Consider the following 4,955-nt stretch of genomic DNA (forward strand, 5'->3'; position numbering starts at 1 on the left):
CCACGGAACAGAGCAGGTGACACGGCCCACGCACAAGCCCTTTGGAAACGATGAGCTCTGCTCTACGTATGGTCATCGTCATCATTGTGCCTCGCCGTGCGCAGAGGACCGTGCATGAGCTCAGCCACCAGCAGTTCCTCTTTGTATTACGCTGTTGAGTCCCCCCACCTGGGAAACCAGACCATGGAGGGCCAATGACTGTCATCACCAGCGTCTCCCACATCGTCACCAGGAGCAGCAGCAGTATTACCGTTGCCATCATTGTCACCATCACCATTGTCATCGTCACCATCACCGCGCACCATGTCTTGAACATTTACCAAACGATGTCCTTGGCATTGATTTTCACAACAGCCTTTCAGGTTGTGACTGTCACCCCTCTGTCACAGTTGGGGAAACCACGGGTAGTCCAAGGTCGACCCACTTGCTTGAGATCGTATGGAAGTAAACTTGGGAGCTGGCTTTGTCACATGCCCTAAAACTGGAACGATACAGAGATTAGCCCGGCCCCGCCACGAGGATGATGTGCAGATTCTTGAAATGCTCCTTATTTTTTATTTTGGAGAAGAAAAGTGTAGAATAGAGATCATCAGAGTCCAGGAAGGGTGAGGGGACACGGGGACAGTTAGATAACAGGCCCCGGGGTACAGTGGATGGGAGGAAGGCGATCTCTGTTCCAGAGCCCAGCAGGGGAACGGTAGCCTATGATTTATGATATATTTCAAAATAACCAGGAGAGTCCAAAGTTCCCAACACAGACAAATGATCAATGTTCGCGGAGATGGAGAGACCAATTACCCTGCTTTGGTCATTACGCATCGTCTACATGCATCCAATTATCCTGCCGTATCCTATAAATATGTACAAATGGTATGTGCTCATTAAATTTTTTTTTTTTTAATTTAAGGAAGTAAACTTGGCTTGTTGGAAAATTAGAAAACATGCTTGCTGCCTCTTCTTTCTCATCAACCTGAGAACTAACGACTCTTACGGGGCCCTGGGCCATTTGGGACGCCGACAATACCATCAAGCCGTATTTTAAACGCCCGTGATGAGAATGACATTTTTTTGTGGGGGGTACCTCCTGGCATTGGAATAGTGCCAACGGTAGGGCGGGCACCTGGGGCTGCCAACATCCTGAATGTCCACTGCTGGGGCCGAGGGGTGGCCGGGCCCTGTCTTCCGCCAGCGAAGCAGGCGCTAATTAGGGCGCTACTTGGAAAGTTGAAGCTGGAAGCCGTCCAAATTGTGCTCTTTGTTCTGAGGCTTTAGAAGAGGAAGCCCCCTCCCCAGCTCTCCTCCCACCCCGTCCCCGCTTGCCAAACCTCAAGGACCACAAATACAGCTAATCATGTCCACTTGGCGGGGCCTGGCTCTCTGGATAACACCTTTCATGAGAACTGACCTTCCGGGGCCTGCAGGGGTGAGGGTTGGTTACCCTGGTGACCTAGGACAGTGGGAAGGTGTGGGTGACATCTCCATTGGCCCCCAAGCCTGTGCCCTCTTTCCTCCAGGCTTGAAGCCCTCCAGGGACACCAGCAGTGTGGCAGGAATCTGGGGTCAGTTTGTTGGCGGCCTCAGCCTCAGTGACATCTTAAAGGAACCTGGTGGATGGTCTCCAGGGTGAGGTACTGTGTTCTATTTATATCCCCATCTCTTGCCCTCTACACACGCACGCACACTCACACATGTACCCGTACACACACAGGCTCACGCATGCACACGCACACACACGCGCACAGCTGGGAGCTCTTAGGCTGTGCATGCAGAATTGAACTTGCACCACTCCTGCCCCATGGCCTGGGCCACAGGCGGGAGGAGGCTGGTGATCTGCTCTGAGGACGCTGGCTGCTGAGCTCACTGACCCAAGGTTTAAGCTGAGCTCCGAGCTCCGAGCTCAGGTGGAATGGGGTGGGGCCCTGTGAATCCAAGGGGGGCCTCGCTTGCTGAGTTCTCTACAAACTTGGGGAGGCGCGTGGCCTCTTCAGAGGGGAAAGCTCTGCCCGACACATCCAGAGATGGGGGCCGGCATTCCTAGGCCCCGATCCTCCTCCCTCTGAGCAGGGGAGCCTGGTGTTCGTCAAGCCTGCCCACGACTTGGTCACAGGACGGATGCAGCCCCCGTCCCACCGTGTGAGCGGCTGCCCCAAGAAAGGGCAGAGATGACTTCCCTGCAAAGCAGCCTTGACCACCCTGAAGTGGCCCAGCTCACGGGAGGGTGAACCCTCTTCTGTCTTCAGTTTTCCAAGCTCTTCCTTATTTTTAATGTGACCAAGGCCACAAGGAGAGACCGATGGCAAACATTCTGCTTTTTTCCAGGAATTTCAACACCAGCCTCCCACATCACCTGCCTTCATGTTGCTTATCAGGCTATGGGGGGGGGGGGCACATCATAGGCCCAGACCAGCCTGGGGGGGCAGCTGTCATTGAGACGCTTATCTCTGCACCCTGAGATACGTCCTCATCCACACAGACAGTCATGCTAACAAGACTGAGGCAGAGGTTTGGAATTGTGGCCAGGACTCCTTCAAACCAAGGCAGCGCGGCATCCTGGAGGGCCGCTGATGATCTGTCTAGGACCAGAAGGCAGGTTGGTTGCAACAGAGAAAAGTATTTCTTTTTCATTTCTGGCCCAGAAAATCTGGCCAGTGTCCCAGCGGCTACACTTTGTAGAAGTCACTTCAGACACAGTGTTCCTCCCGGGGCTGCCGGTGAAATCCATCTGCAGAAGAAAGAACGGCTGAGAAGCTGGTCGGCCACATTGGCTCTCCTCCCTCCATCCAGGCAGAGAGACATGGTCGTGGTCAGGAAGCTACTAGAAACCCCTTCCTGGCTAGGTTATACCAGCCGTGCTGAGTCAGGCGGATGGCAGAAGGTCCCGGCCAGGCCCGGCCCAAACCTGGGCTCTCTCCTGTATATTAGTGCTGAGACTTGCAGCCTGGTGGCCAGTGGGGACAGGCCACTCCTCACAGCAGCAGAGGTGCACGGAGTCCGCTCACATGCCGGGCCCTGTGGGAAGTTCTTCAGATGACCTATCTCATTTGCCCTCACAACAATCTCGGGAGGAGGGCTAAGGTCACCTCCACGTATGCCCAAGGTCCGTCTCTGAGGCTCAGGGACAGAGATAACTTGTCTGAAGTCCCAGAGCTGGTGAGTCGGGAAGCCGAGACTGGAATCCCAGGTGTCCCCCTCCTGAGCCCCTGCCGTGCTGTCTTTCTGGGGCTACGTATTTAAGGCTGGAGGTCCACGCCGGTCTCTTCTTGTTGACATTTAACTTCTGATCCGTTTTCTGTCTGGGTTTTCGGCAAGGATCAAAGCCTGGCTCAACTCCAGGTAACGGCAAGGGACAAGTCCCCCTGGGCTGGGTCAGCGTCTGACTGTGGCATCCCTGGCGGGAGGTCTGACCCCCCTCCCTCCCCTCCTGTTTTAATGACAAGGAAACACACGCTGTTTTCCTTCTGGGCAGCAGTAAAAAGTAGTGTCAAGGAGCCCTGCAGAGAGACGGCTCACCCAGGACTGGTGGCTTTCAGCAGGAGAGCTGGGGGGACATTGGTGTGGCTGGGCCCCAGGTTTATCAGATCTCAAGGGACACTTACTATAGGCCACATGGAGGCCAGGACAGCACCCTGGAGCTGCAGGAGCAGCAGGTCCAGTTTCCAGGAACGTGATCCGATGGACATGCAAGGACAGTTCCTGTGGGAGTCAGGTCTCCCCCAGTCTATTGTTCCCAACATGGAGATGGAGAGACCGGCCCGGGGTGCAAATTTGGAGATGTCCCCGGCCAACCTAAAGCCGTGCGGTAAACCGAGCTCACCTCGCAGCCGTCTGTCTGTGGTCACTACTCTGCCTGATGGGATTCTTTGGTTTTCACCTGTGAACTTAAGTAGCTCACCGTGGGGGTAAGAATGTGTCTGGATTCTGTTTCTGGCCCATAATGGAGAAGTGGGGACCAGATTGTCCTCCCACCTTAAGTAAGAGTCAGACCGAGGGTCGGAAGCAGTGGTTTCCAGACATTGGAGATGGGCAGCTCGGGCCACTGCCCGAGAGGAGGCAAGCAAGTGAGGAAAGGCTCAGACACAAAACAACAAAACAGAAGACACGCTGCATGAAATGAAAAGTGCATTAGATGCCCAAGGAAAGAACGATCAGTGGATCTGAAAATAGAGTGACAGAAACTATTGAAACAAAGCGCACAGAGACAAAGGCAAGGCAAAAATTAAACAGCATTAGTGACCGACGGACAATATCAAGCGTCTGACATACGTGTAACTGGAGACTCCGGAGGAGGGGACAGGAGATGGCGAGAAACTGAAGCACTAGGAACTAAAACACATTTGATGAGAACCACAAACCCACAGATCCAAGAAGTTCAATAAACCTCCCAGGAAGAATGAAACAAAAGAACCCAAACCCTGCCTCACGGTGATACCGTCACTCAGGAGCATGATCAAGAGAACACGTCAGAACAGTCGGAGAAGGGGACACGTCGTGACCAAAGAAGGAAGATGAGAGGAGAAGCCGAGTTTTCACAAGACAATGAAGCGACACCTTTAGAGGCTAAATTCTTAAAAAAAATCAGTCAATTTATAATTCCTGAATATTTTTCAAGGCATTAAGGCAAAATCAGATCTTTTTCAGACGCATTAAAGCCGAGGGAATTAATCACCCTGAGACTTGAACCAGAGACATGTAAAACAAGTTCTTTGGCATCAGGAAGATAAAATCAGACACGTATAGAGATAGACACCAAGTAATAAAAAGTGCCAGGAATGGTAAATCTGTGGATATGTATAAAAATCTATTTCCATAATTCTAAAATATATATTTGGCTGTTTAAAGGAAATAGCAATAATGATTTGAATCATCTACAGAAGTAAAATTATGAGCTTTCTTAATACACAAAGTGGGAGAGAGGAATAAAAGAGTGTTTATGGTTTGAACTTAATGTATGAAGT

General features: G+C 52.0%; 1 pseudogene; it reads left to right on the top strand.

Annotated features, from left to right (window-relative positions):
* The first annotated feature begins 459 nt into the window (after positions 1-459).
* LOC143405303 (U6 spliceosomal RNA) lies at positions 460-555 on the top strand (annotated as a pseudogene).
* Positions 556-4,955: the final 4,400 nt, after the last annotated feature.

The sequence above is a fragment of the Callospermophilus lateralis genome, chromosome 7 (assembly GCF_048772815.1).
Source record: "Callospermophilus lateralis isolate mCalLat2 chromosome 7, mCalLat2.hap1, whole genome shotgun sequence".
Lineage (NCBI taxonomy): Eukaryota > Metazoa > Chordata > Mammalia > Rodentia > Sciuridae > Callospermophilus > Callospermophilus lateralis.